Source organism: Rosa chinensis, chromosome 2, assembly GCF_002994745.2.
Source record: "Rosa chinensis cultivar Old Blush chromosome 2, RchiOBHm-V2, whole genome shotgun sequence".
Classification (NCBI taxonomy): Eukaryota; Viridiplantae; Streptophyta; class Magnoliopsida; order Rosales; family Rosaceae; genus Rosa; species Rosa chinensis.
Genome location: NC_037089.1, coordinates 59,118,456 through 59,133,718, shown reverse-complemented (window position 1 = coordinate 59,133,718; position 15,263 = coordinate 59,118,456). Strand labels below are relative to the sequence as shown.

The window sequence follows — 15,263 nt, the reverse complement described above, 5'->3', positions numbered from 1 at the left end:
ATGTAGAATCATCCATATTTCATACACTGTTTATGATAAAATCCCAAGAAAAATATTAGACAAAAGCAATTCCAATTGGAGCTGTACGTAGATATTTCTGCGTAAAAACACCTGATGGAAAGCAAGTAGAACCAATACCAACTCCAACCCGGCCTTTCCAAATCCACATAGTACCCTCAAGAAGCAATTAATCTTAGGTATACAAACATACCAACTGCATAAGTCCCAGTGCATCCAATGCAAAGCAGAAAGTGATAGAGTGAAATGTGGGTGACCAGAGAAAAAACAATCAAATGTAGTCCATCTCCCAATACGTTACTATTACTATTACCTTAGTCTTGGGAAGGTGGATTATGCATAGAACGTGTTCGATGAAAAGCCTGAAACAACAAAAAATGAATTCGCCGGAGCTGGCGGTGTTCAAAAAATAAGCTCCGCTACCATGTTAGGCTACTAATAAACCCTACAACATTCAGTTTTCTGGGAATCCCAACAATATATATGAATTCATACAATTGTTTTATCATGTCATTCATGTGGCATTTTTTTTCTCTGAGTATGAATTGGTAGTTTGTGTACTTGTTGTACTAAAGTACTAAACTATTATGATTAGTTTGTATATTTATCTATAACAGTCGTCATATGATATATATGGGTAGGTAATGTACCAAAAGTCTAAAACACTGATCTTTCACCTTCCAGGTTTACTAGGTCAAGAAATGGAATATGTACAGCATTGCGTATATAAAAGGACATTGATAAAAAAAAAATTAATCCGTGTCTTGTTTCCCAAAGTACAACAATGCCAGGGATTTTCAAGCAATTCCTCTTTCCACTGCTTGCTGGTTTTGCTCTTATGCTCTTGGTTCATGCGCAGGATCAAACAGGTATGTTTACTTTGCTGTTATGTCAGAAATTCTTTCCAAAAAGATTATTATATTGTATATGATATATAAGTGCATCTAAATGTCTATCTCAGGCTTCATCAGCATAGATTGCGGCCTTGCGGAGAATTCCACCTATTCTGAAAAGAAAACTAACCATCAACTACATTTCAGATGCAACCTTCATAGACACAGGTGAAAGAAAGTTGGTATTGCCTGAAAACAGAAACCACTACCAACAGCCTTACTGGTCTCTTAGGAGCTTTCCTCAAGGAACCAGGAACTGCTACAAAATAAATGTTAAAAGTGACACCAAATACTTGATCAGAGCCAGTTTCTTTTATGGGAACTATGACGGAGAAAACAAATTGCCAGAGTTTGAACTACATCTTGGACCTAATTTGTGGGACTCGGTCAGTCTGGAAGATGCATTCAGTATCACAAACAAGGAGCTCATACATCATGTCCCAGCTAAGAGAAACTATCTACATATTTGTGTTGTGGAAAAAGGCTCCGGGGTTCCATTTATATCAACAATAGAACTGAGGCCTTTGCCGTATAGTACTTATCAAACACAAACAGGGTCCTTGGCACTTGACACAGGTCAAATAGCACCTAATCTAACTTCATACAGGTAATGAGAAATTTACATATATCGATCCACTGTTGATTAATTTACATGTCGGAGATGAATACTAATGTAAGTTGTATGATCTTTTAATATATGTATCCATTTGATATGCATGATCGATTCTGGTACGGTTATAGCCGCGAACATTGGGCACAATTAAGTACCTCATCGACCATTGACCTCAATCAAAACGAATTTTACCAGCCAGCATCTGATGTTATGCGTACTGCTGGCACGCCGAAACTTGCAACTGATGACTTGAGTTTCTCCCGGCTGCCTGCTGATAAAAATGCAGAATATTTTGTTTACATGCACTTTGCAGAAGTTGAAGAACTCTCAGCTAACCAGTCTAGACAGCTTGATATTACTATGAATGGAGAACTGTTTTATGGACCATTTGCTCCTGGGTATTTGGAGACATTTACTGTTTGGAGCAAACAGGCAATGAGTGGAGGACAATACAACTTTTCAGTCATAAAGGGAGCTGGCAACTCTGACCTTCAACCTATCCTTAATGCCATCGAGATTTATACATTAAAAGAATTCTCAGAACAAGAAACAAACCAAGATGATGGTTGGTAATTATTCCCTTACGCAAGCCTAAATTCATTGCTATCTATTAAGTGCCAATGTACATTATGTATTTCATTGATTTGATACATTTTCTGTTTGATTCTGAAAATACTAGTGAATGCAATCAAAAATATCAAGGTAGCATATAAAATTGAGAAGAATTGGCAAGGAGATCCATGTTTCCCAAAGAATTACTCATGGGAAGGTCTAAACTGTAGCTATTCTCCAAATGATTCACCAAGAATCATATATGTTTTCCAAAAATTTTCCAAAAAATTACTGAAAATTTCTATTGCAGTACATACACTTTGTAAACTGTAAGCACTGGAACATGCAACCTGCAGGGACTTGTCATCGAGTGGATTAACAGGGGAAATAGATGCTTCTATACCCAATCTCGCAATGATACAGACTTTGTAAGTACAGAAATATGTTTTATTGTCATCAACGTTAACGAGTTACAAAAATAACTGCTAAGGTAGACAACATAATATTGTCAGATTTCCGTTTGGCAGAATTTCATTTAGCTGGTTGATATCTGATTGAGCTGCTTATGATTTCAGGGACTTATCTAACAACAACTTAACAGGACCAATTCCAGACTTCTTGTCTCAAATGTCAAATTTAAATGTCATGTAAGTCTTGTTATTAAATATATATTGGCAAAACTGCAATTTAACCCTTTCATTACGAAGTGTGCTATAGTGCTTAATTTTACCTTTACAGAAACTTGGAGAACAACAAGCTCACAGGCTCAGTTCCAAATGAACTTACTGAAAGAGCAAAAAATGGTTTACTATCATTAAGGTTTGTTTTGTTGAAAACCTGTACCATAGAATTTTCTGTATTCTTTTGGCCTGTTGTTTAAAATTTATGTTTACTCACTCTAAAAATATGATCTTAAGATTGATGAAGATGCAGGCATCAGTTTTTTTTTTTTTTTTGGTTATTTCTATTTTCAAATATCTTATTTCATGATAAAATAAAATGTTCAGGTTTTTCCACAAAAACTGAAGATGGTTCAGCACTAAAGCATCTGCTACTAATATTATAGATGAAATTTCAGTATTTGTGCCTGCAACTGATCATATTATAACTACCTGTGCTATCAACCATTTTCATGTCAGTTTGTGCGACAATCCAAATCTATCTGGAAATGTTTCTTGCCAAAAAAAGAAGCAGAGTTTGGTTATTCCCATAACAGGGTCAATCATCGGAATTTCAATCCTCTTATTAATTGTAGCAATTATCTTCTGGCGCCTGAAAAGGAAAAGAAAGCATGGTGAGACTTCCCAATATATGTTAGATTGGATTTTATTTTTGTATTTCAATAAAAAAATATGAGATAGAATTGTAGATCCTGAATCAACACTTATGCAGAATATAAAATAGGAGACATTGGTGCAATAACACTTGCAAGAACTAAAGAAATTATAAGAATAGTGAGAATCAGTAGGAGGACAAGATTTTCTTCATATATATACATGTATATATGCTCATCATCATCTTTTTATGATTATGATCTTAAGGAGCTGTTTTAAGGTCAGAACCCCCAGTGTGTAAGTGGAACTTGGGCCAACACAACGACAGTTCACATACTCAGAGATCCTCAGGATCACTAACAATAGACAAAGGATTCTTGGCAAAGGTGGATTTGGAACTGTTTATCATGGCTACATAGATGACAACACTCAAGTAGCTATCAAGTTGCTTTCGTCATCCTCAAGTCAAGGGCTTGAACAATTGCACGCAGAGGCAAGTAAGTTTGTCAAGATAAGCAAATGCATTATATTCTTTGTCAGTCATATATATAGTCAACTAAGATGTTTTGTTTGTCACCTCTTAATTATAGGTTAATCTTCTTATGAGGGTTCATCATACAAACTTGACTAGCCTTGTAGGATATTGTGATGATGAAAACAACAAAGGACTCGTTTATGAGTACATGGCCATGGGAAACTTACAAGAACATCTTTCAGGTTTGGTAGCTGCAATATCGAAATTAATCACTAGCAAATTCTCAGTCCTCCAATAAATTTTCAGGGCTTTGAGTTTGATACACTAAAATATATATTTTTAAAAGTAAATTCTACACTCTGATCAAACATTATGATTGTGGAGGCTTGAGCTATTCTGTGTTTTTATGGATGTAGATAAAAGTTCAAATGTCTTGACTTGGGACGGTAGACTTCAAGTAGCAACAGACGCTGCACAAGGTAAGCAAATAATTACCAATACTCAACTCATGTCTTAGCTACCATCTGATTTCCGTCTGTTGAAAATGTGAAATCAATTGAATATTTGAAATGCAGGATTGGAATATCTACACTATGGTTGTAAACCTCCTATGATCCATAGGGATGTGAAAACAACAAACATCTTGCTATCAGAAAACTTGCAAGCCAAACTCTCTGATTTCGGCCTCTCTAGAAATTTCCCTGCAGGCGATGGAACTCATATAGTTACAGGTGTTGCTGGAACCCCTGGCTACCTGGCACCCGAGTAAGTAATATGTCATACTATGGTTCTATTATGATTCAGTCTTTCATAATGAAATATTAAGCTATTCTTATGAATGTGTTACCTTCATCAAATCAATTCCTAGATCTTTGATCCGAACTGATCTGAAGCCTCTCTTCTTTCTGAACTAAACTTGAGTTGCATGGTTGGCTTGAAGGTATAAACAACTAAACAGGTTCAATGAGAAGAGTGACGTCTATAGCTTTGGGGTTGTACTGCTGGAGATTATCACAGGTAGACCTGCTGTTTCGAGGACACGAGAGAGAATTGTCATCAATGAATGGGTTGGATCAATCATTCCAAAAGGAGACATTGACACAATTGTGGATCCGAGGTTAAAAGGAATATTCAATGTTAGCTCTGCCTGGAAAGTAGTGGAAATAGCAATGGCTTGTGTCTCTCCAGAGGCCAATAAAAGGCCAACCATGAGTAAAGTTGTTGGAGAACTGAAGCAGTGTCTGGAAACACAACTGTCTCAAAGAAACCAGAGGAATTCCTTTGAGATTGTGTCTCAGAATGGTCCCTCAGTTAGATAGCGGTGGTAGTAATCTTATGTAAAATAATGGGAATTGGAATTTTATATTTCAACCCTTCAGATTAGCCCTTGTTAAAATCCTTAGATCTCTGTGTACTACTAGAATAACTTAATCAGACGACACATGAATTTTTGCTGTCGTCTGAGTTAGTCAGACGACAGATTTTTTAAACCTGTCGTCTAACATCTACTCATCCAACACATGAACCTTTGGTATATTTGAGAGATTTCAGACAACACTAAGAGCAAGTTCACCCGTTAGGTCACGGGGTCACTTACTATTCACTGCTTTTTAGTGTATGTTTTCATTCTCTGGGTCACGAAATACACTGTGCTCGTGACCCAGGGCACGAAATACACTCTGTAGGTCACCATGGTGACCAAGAACACTAAACAGGGTGACCCAGAGAACCAAATACACTATGCTCGTGACCCAGAGGGTGAAATTAACACTAAAAAGCAGTGAATAGTGGGTGATCTGGTGACCCAACGGGTGAACTTGCTCTAACAAGAATACCTGTTGTCTGAAAAACGAAAAAAAAAACTAATTTATATTTATTTTTTTCCCACTCAAAATACTAAAGCCTTTGTGAAAACACGTGTTTCCCTCCCTTAGCTAAAATTTTAGGTTACTCTCCCTCCCAAATTGCTCTCGGCCTCCCTCAATAGCGCTCACCCTCCCGCTGACTCAGTATCGCGCTCAATCCCCCTCACCATCGCTCTCACCCTTAATCCCCCTCACCCTCTCAACCTCATCGACCCTCGCTTTCAACCTCGCTCTCACTCTCAGCGGCTCTCCCGATCTTAATCTTTGAGGTTTCCTCTGCTCTCACTCTCAGCGGCTCTCCTGCCTTTGTTTCCTTATTGTTGTTCAGATTGTGATTTTGGACAATCCTGCTTGTTGTTAGAAGTCTGATCGAGGGTTCATCAGCAGAGCAGATCCGTTGCATGGTCTCCAGTTATAGTCAAACTCGCTCCGTCAGACGTGGTTCAGGACTCACTCTCTCCGATATAGGTATATTCTTTTCTATTTGTACAACAAATCTGCCCAGCTTGAAGATGTAGAATATATGTTGTGCCTGTTTAGATCGTTGGATCTAGTGGACGTTTTCGATTTCCATGGCAGATTCAAATTCACCTCCCAACTCGTCTGTTGGTTTACTCAACTTTAATTTATCGTTATATAATAGGGCCTCAGAACCATGGAAATTGCTGGGAGGCTTTTATTTCTTTTTTCTTTTTTGGATTAAATGGGAGTCTTTGATTTCTGTGTTTCACGAAGAATACATTCCACCTTCACCAAAGCCAATCAGTCCCAGACATGGCTCGTGAGCAGGTGCTGCTGCTTTGTCTTCTCCCTCAGTTTTGTTTGGCTTTTCCCTTCTGAGTTCAACCTCAAACTTTTTTTTTCCTGCTCAATTTCATTTATGGGTCTGTTTTTTTCTTATAATTTTTCTGCTTTGTGGGTCAAAGACTCTGGCTTTTCTCATCACATTGGTCAGTCCTGTGATTTCTCTAAGTGCACATGTTAGTGTTTGTCTTCTTGCCTTAGAGAACTTTTGCATAGTTAACTCGATTTTGATTTTGATTTTGCATGACTGATATGATTGATTGCAGGAGGAAGGCTGGCCTTTGGGTTTGCAGCCAATGCATGTGAGAGTTGGGCTGGCTGCTCGAGACCGTGAAGTTTCTGGATCGGTGTCATTCAATACTTTACTAACTGGCTCTCCGACCTCCTCCACAGACTCTTCTTCGGATCTGGATACAGAGGTCAGTGCTGTAAATTACAGAGGTTAAGGTTTAAGCTTTTTCAGATACTGATCTTGTCTTTGATGGTTCAGTGTATGATTGATTAATTACTTTGTGTGTAGCTTGGTATATTATATACATGGTTGGTATACAGTATTTAGTGCTACTGTGCTGGTACCTTCTTTTTTGTTTCTTTCAGCTTGTTTTTGTGCATGGAAAATATGGTTTAGAATGAAAATTGTTATCTTCTTTTGCAAGATTGTCAATTAAGATGAAGAAGATAAGAAATGCTAGGAGATTTAGAGATGACAAGGACTTAATGAGTAATATATAATATGATAAAGACTAGATGAATAAACCTTTTAGGAATTGGGAATTGAACTAGCATCCCATCTTTTCTCTATTCATATTAGACAAGACTACTCCCTTATTCATGTTCTACATAGAAAGCATCTGTAGGACAAGATGGGATGACATATGTTGGCAACCACACAAGGCATTCTTGGATTTAGTCTTTGGCTCATGAGTGATTTTGGACTTGATATTTAGAGGTTCATACAGTTTCTTCAAGTGGAACTGTAAGTTTTTGACCCCTGCACAATATTAATAACATTTTTCCACTGGTATTGTACACAATATATATAGTGGTTAAGCTAACAAACTGAAAGGATTACACATATGATATATGCAATGCTTTACTATATAAGAACACTATGGACCTGATAAAAGAAAGCTCTTGAATGGTCTGCTCAGATTAGAAAAGGCGGTGGTATGCATCCTCAGATTTCAATTTTCAAATACATAAGCCAATTCTATATGGAGCAAGTAGCAAGTAGGGTCACCAATTAACTCCTAGTTAAAGAACGTTTTAACTATCCCAATGCATAAACAAAAAATGATATGCTGCTGGTATCTATTTGAAATGAAAAGAGTATTGCATGGTGACTCATAAGTTGCTAACCAGGCCAAATTGTCTTTGGTTAATTAGGTGCAGTCCACATCTTCTAAGTATGTTTTCATATTCCAGAAAAACATAAAGAACTTGCATTAATTAGCAGATCGAATAAAACATATTCTCTCCCACTGTCCAAATGTAAACCATTTCTAGAATTAACATCCCTAAGCAATAAGCATTAATGTGTGGCATATATACATCACATAACTCAAAAGCACAACCAGCAAACCACAAGGCATATAGACATCACATAACTCACATACACAAGCAACAAACTACAAGGCATGAGTCCAATTTATAAGGTCAAGTTCAAAGAAGAAACAAAGAGACATACCTTAAGGAAAGCAAGCTTAATTCAGCCCAGAAACACTAGCTGACCTTCTCCAACCCTAATATCTTTATATACGAATATACCAACCAACCTTCCCTATCAAGAGCAATAGATGAACTATTAAAAAACAACTCTAGCATGAGTGGGATATGGGAATATTAAAATCTCATGCCAAACGTAATATACACAATCACAGACACAACAATAGGCCGGTATTTATTTATTTTTATTTCCATTGTTTATATATATATATATATATATATATATATTTTGCAAAACTACTTGGCTGCATTATGAACACCAGTCTAAAAGCAAACTTGCAGTTTCAATTTGCTATAGAAAAGGCCAAACTAAACTTTATAACCAATACATCACATATCATCCTTAACATACTACACCCAACGGACCAAGTGTAAATTCTAGGTCCCCAACAAAATAAATGCTAGATGGCCCTGTGGACTGCACCCAATTAACCAAGTGTAATGCTATTGATTCCTATAAGATTCCCAAGTGTAATGCTTCTATCATGGAAGAAAGACCCTGTGGACTGCACCCAATTAACCAAAGACAATTTGGCCTGGTTAGCAACATATGAGTCACCATGCAATACTCTTTTCATTTCAAATAGATACCAGCAGCATATCATATGATAAAGACAAGGACTTAATGAGTAATATATAATATGATAAAGACTAGATGAATAAACCTTTTAGGAATTGGGAATTGAACTAGCATCCCATCTTCTCTATTCATATTAGACAAGACTACTCCCTTATTCATGTTCTACATAGAAAGCATCTGTAGGACAAGATAGGATGACAAATGTTGGCAACCACACAAGGCATTCTTGGATTTAGTCTTTGGCTCATGAGTGATTTTGGACTTGATATTTAGAGGTTCATACAGTTTCTTCAAGTGGAACTGTAAGTTTTTGACCCCTGCACAATATTAATAACATTTTTCCACTGGTATTGTACACAATATATATAGTGGTTACGCTAACAAACTGAAAGGATTATACATATGATATATGCAATGCTTTACTATATAAGAACACTGTGGACCTGACAAAAGAAAGCTCTTGAATGGTCTGCTCAGATTAGAAAAGGCGGTGGTATGCATCCTCAGATTTCAATTTTCAAATACATAAGCCAATTCTATATGGAGCAAGTAGCAAGTAGGGTCACCAATTAACTCCTAGTTAAAGAACTTTTTAACTATCCCAATGCATAAACAAAAAATGATATGCTGCTGGTATCTATTTGAAATGAAAAGAGTATTGCATGGTGACTCATAAGTTGCAAACCAGGCCAAATTGTCTTTGGTTAATTGGGTGCAGTCCACAGGGTCTTTCTTCCATGATAGAAGCATTACACTTGGGAATCTTATAGGAATCAATAGCATTACACTTGGTTAATTGGGTGCAATCCACAGGGCCATCTAGCATTTATTTTGTTGGGGACCTAGAATTTACACTTGGTCTGTTGTGTGTAGTATGTTAAGGATGATATGTGATGTATTGGTTATAAAGTTTAGTTTGGCCTTTTCTATAGCAAATTGAAACTGCAAGTTTGCTTTTAGATTGGTGTTCATAATGCAGCCAAGTAGTTTTGCAAAATATATATATATATATATATATATATATAAACAATGGAAATAAAAATAAATAAATACCGGCCTATTGTTGTGTCTGTGATTGTGTATATTACGTTTGGTATGAGATTTTAATATTCCCATATCCCACTCATGCTAGAGTTGTTTTTTAATAGTTCATCTATTGCTCTTGATAGGGAAGGTTGGTTGGTATATTCATATATAAAGATATTAGGGTTGGAGAAGGTCAGCTGGTGTTGCTGGGCTGAATTAAGCTTGCTTTCCTTAAGGTATGTCTCTTTGTTTCTTCTTTGAACTTGACCTTATAAATTGGACTCATGCCTTATAGTTTGCTGCTTGTGTATGTGAGTTATGTGATGTATATATGCCTTGTGGTTTGCTGGTTGTGCTTTTGAGTTATGTGATGTCTATATGCCACACATTAATGCTTATTGCTTAGGGATGTTAATTCTAGAAATGGTTTACATTTGGACAGTGGGAGAGAATATGTTTTATTCTGCTAATTAATGCAAGTTCTTTATGTTTTTCTGGAATATGAAAACATACTTAGAAGTTGTTACATCTGATTTGAATTGGCTTCCTTCTTTTAAAGTAGCTGCATTGTGTTGATACATAGGAAAATGCTTTTCTAAGTTATTTGAACTTGAATTTGTTTTGTTTTTAGAATGGATAAGTCTTGGATGCATGCTGATAGAAGATCACTCACATATCAGCTAGGTGTTGAGGAATTTCTTAGGTTTGCTGTAGAGAATGCTACTGATGTAAATAATATCAGTTGTCCCTGTGCAAAATGTGGTAGCATAGATGGGATGTTTTCGGCTAGGGTCATAAAAGATCATCTATATTTTAATGGTGTAGATGAGAGTTACAAAGATTGGGTTTGGCACGGGGAACCATCTAGGGCAATGGTGAATGCTAATGAAGAGGTATCCGAAGCTACTGTAAATATGGTAGAAGATGGAGATGCAGTAGATAATATAGGGTTGGGAGATCAGGGAGAAAAGGGAGCTAGTGAGGATGAGGAGTTTTTTGAAAGTGGTGAGGATGAGCAGTATTCCGTATAATCGAATGACTTCATGAGATTAGTCGAGGATGGAAATAAACCTTTGTATCCCGGTTGTACCAAGTACACAAAATTAAATGCACTTATACAAGCTTATAACCTTAAAGCAAAACATAGAATGTCCGATGTGTGTTATTCTGACATGTTGATCATGATCGGAATGTTTCTCCCTGAAGGTAATGAGATACCTGGTTCGCATTATGAGGCCAAGAAGTCTTTGGCTACCTTAGGAATGGACTATAAAAAGATTCATGCATGTCCTAATGACTGCATTTTATACAGAGGACAATATGCTGATGTTACTAGTTGTCCTACATGTGGGGAGTCAAGGTGGAAATTAGGCAAAGATAACATCGAGAAGCAAGGGGTACCCGGGAAGGTGTTGTGGTATTTTCCCCCAATCCCACGTTTCAAACGCATGTTTTAATCGACAAAAACTTCTAAAAACCTAACTTGGCATGCGAATGAAAGGAGGAAGGATGAGTTTATGCGCCATCCGGCTGATGCCCCAACTTGGAAGTTAGTGGACCAAAAATGGCCAGAATTCGGTAATGACCCTAGGAACCTCAGACTTGCACTTTCATCTGATGGTTTTAATCCTCACAGCTCTTTGAGTAGTAGATATTCATGTTGGCCAGTTATACTAGTTACGTATAACCTTCCTCCATGGCTATGTATGAAAAGGAAGTTTATGATGCTAACATTATTGATTTCCGGACCTAAGCAACCTGGAAATGACATTGATGTGTACTTGCAGCCTTTAATTGATGATTTAAAAGTTTTTTGGGATGGGATAGATGGAGTGTATGATGCATTTAGAGGAGAGTACTTTAAACTGAAAGCTGTTTTATTTTGGACAATTAATGACTTTCCCGCTTATGGGAACTTATCGGGCAGTGTTACTAAGGGATACAATGGCTGTCCTATCTATTGTGAGAACACTAAACAGCATCGATTATGTCATGGACACAAAATGGGCCATATTGGTCACAGGAGATGGTTACCGCGCCATCATCCTTATCGAAGGCTGACTAAGGAGTTCAATAACCTGTAAGAGTTCGAAACTGCCCCAGAACCTTTAAGTGGAGAAGAAGTCTTGAAAAGGGTTGAGGGCATGAACTGGCCCTTCTGTAAAAAGAACCCTCCTCCAATGTATAAAGGTTTGGAAGATCAAGCCAAACCTTGTTGGAAGAAGAAGTCCATATTCTTTGAACTTGAATATTGGAAATTTCTTCCGGTTCGACATAATCTCGATGTCATGCATATTGAGAAGAATGTATGTGATAGTATTATCGGTACATTATTCAACATTCCTGGTAAAACAAAAGATGGAGTTGCTGCTAGGTTGGATATGGTCGATATGGGCATAAGGACTGGTTTGGAACCAACACCAGGGCAAAAAAAAGACAAATTGCCTTTGGCAAGTTGGAATCTACTCTTAGAAGAGAAGAGAGCAATGTGCATGTCTTTTTTCAACATGAAGGGGCCTTACGGTATTTCGTCAAATATAAGGAACCTTTTTTCCTTAGATGACCTACGGATGGTTGGTCTAAAATCACATGACTGTCATATGGTGATGCAGCAACTATTGCCAATTGCGATACGTTCAAGTTTAGAGAAACCTGTCCGGTTTGCAATCATTCGGTTTTGTCTCTTCTTTAAGGCAATATGCAGTAAAGTGATAGATGTTAGAGAGCTAAAGAAAATGCAAGAAGATATAGTGTTGACAGTTTGTGAGATTGAGAAGTACTTTCCACCTTCCTTCTTTGATATCATGATTCATCTCACAGTTCATCTCGTTAGAGAAGTAGAGCTTTATGGACTAGTATTCTTTAGGTGGATGTACCCTTTTGAAAGGTACATGAAAACCCTCAAAGGTTATGTAAGAAATCGAAACCATCCAGAGGGTTGCATTGCCGAGTCATATATTGCTGAAGAAGCAGTGGAATTTGAATCAGAACGTATGCTTTCTGGTGAGAATACAGTTGGCATCCCATCAGTAGGCATATTTGCTGAAAGCTGCAGCAAACCCTTATCTGGTGCTACTGTTGTGTCCATCTATGGGAAGGAGTTGGAGCAAGCACATCTCTGCGTATTACAGAATACAGAGGAAGCAAGACCATATTTCAAGTAAGTTTGTGTTACAATTTTGATCTAATGTTTACAGTTTGTTTGTTCAGTTATTTATGTTAATATGTACTAATCACATATCTTATTTTTGTAGTGAACATATGGAGATTTTGAAGCATACGTATCCTAGGTTCAAAAAAAATGAGAAGTGGCTGACCAATAAGCAAAATCAAACTTTTGCTGCATAAATAAAGGACAGAGTAAGTAACAAAAGTACCATTTAGTTGAATGTGATTTTCATCAATTATTATTTTTTGAATAATAGGCTGTGTATTAATTTGTTTATGTGTTTTCACAGGTTCTCCAAGAATTGGGCGATCCTAATAATGATATTTCTGAAACTTTAAGGTGGATTGCTGATGGAGAAAATCCAGATGTACCCACATTTTCTAGTTACATAGTTAATGGGGTTCATTTCAATACCAAGGAACGTGACAATGTCAGACAAGTGCAGAATAGCGGTGTTTATTTACATGCTCGTGCTTTACAAGTGGCTAGTGCAAGGGATAGAAACCCGAAACTAGATGATATGCAATTTTATGGAGTGATTACAGCAATATGGGAGATGGATTATCAAAAGTTTCGAATCCCTATGTTCAAGTGCGATTGGGTTGAAAATGCCAAGGGCATAGCAGTAGATGAGTTCGGGTTTACGTTGGTAAACTTGAATAGGATAGGTCATGTGGCTGATCCTTTTGTCTTAGGTAAGTATGTGGAACAAGTATGGTATGTAGATGACCCTCTTGATGATGATTGGTCAATCGTTATAACATGTCCTGATAGAGATTATGCCCATGATCATGATGAAGAAGAAGATTTTGGAAATCTGGAAGTTGAGCAGCAACCATTTATAGCAACAATGCCAGCAATTGAGACATGTGACAATACACTCGATGTTCAGCAGAACCACTACATGCGAGAAGGGAATGAAGGGATATGGGTTAATACATGAAGTAGTGAATTTAGGGTCTGTTTCTATAGGAACATAATTCTTTTGCACATTTGTCTTTGTATTGTTATGATTTTCATGGTCAATTATAATGCTTTGATGTTTGAATTCTCATTTACTTATTGCAGCACTTTAATATATGGAACGCTAATTGTTTTTTTTGTTGATATCGAAATATTAGAAGTAAAAAGCTGAATGTATTTGGTTTGTGTTTGCAGATAATGGCACCTTCGACTCGAAAAGCTTCCTCTCAAGCACTAGCAATGGCAAAAAGAATGAGGGAAATCCAGCTGAGAAGGATAAGCAAATCTACTAATACTAAGCAATCAAATGGATCATCATCAAGGGGAACAAAGGCTTAAAAAAAAAACTGCATCAAAGTTGTCATTGAAACGACGAAGTAAATCTTCAACAATTGTAAGAAGAGCAGGACTAAGATTGCTTAAACGAGGCTGTGTAACAATGTGTCGCATTGTTAGGCGGAAAATTATTGGAAAGAGAATGACGGTATAGTTTAACCAGAAAGGGCAACCCATAGGAAAAGCCGGAAAAGAGATGCAGTCATATATTGGAGTTTTAGCTCGCAAGAAGATTCCAATCTCGATACCATCATGGAAAGATGTGTTAATGGAAGACAAAAACAAAATATGGGAAAGCATAAAGGTATAAGATCTTGCATTTCTTTGTTCTTTTGGTTTTTGTTATGTTGAATATCATATATGCATGCTAAAAGGTTCATGTGCTTATATGTTGATTTTTGCTGTATGTAGTTGGCATTTTTGTTGTATCCAGAGCATAAACAGATGGTGTTAACCTCAACAGGAGCAAAACGGAGAGAATTCAAGAGCCATTTGACCACCCGCTACATTCTCCCATATAGAGATAACCCAGAAGCAATCGACTCTCGTCCGGAAGACTATCTTTTCATTAATCAACTTGACTGGGAGATTTTTGTAAAAGATAGACTATCTGATAAATTCTTGGTAAGATAACTAATAACTTGTGTCTACATGTTTTGTTTCTTTGCATTGATACTTTGAAGTTAAGCATGCACTAAAATGATTATGTTATGTAGGAACTGCATGAGAAACAAAAATGAAAAAGGGCTTTAAATAGGTATCCTCATCGGATGTCGCGTAAAGGATATGCTGGATTGGAGGAAGAATTGGTAAGCATTGAACTTTAATTTTCTAGGTTTCAGCACATCTGATTTGTATATGTAAATGTAGATTGGTTTACATATTTAGTTAATTAATTTTTGTAGTCTGCAACAATGGAAGAATCTTCTCTTGATCGTGCAACGATGTGGATCAAAGCACATCAAGATAA

The 15,263-nt window shown here is 36.9% G+C and overlaps 1 pseudogene; it reads left to right on the top strand.

The window, feature by feature from the left end:
* Positions 1 to 802: 802 nt before the first annotated feature.
* LOC112184644 lies at positions 803 to 5,144 on the top strand (annotated as a pseudogene).
* The last annotated feature ends 10,119 nt before the right edge of the window (positions 5,145 to 15,263 follow it).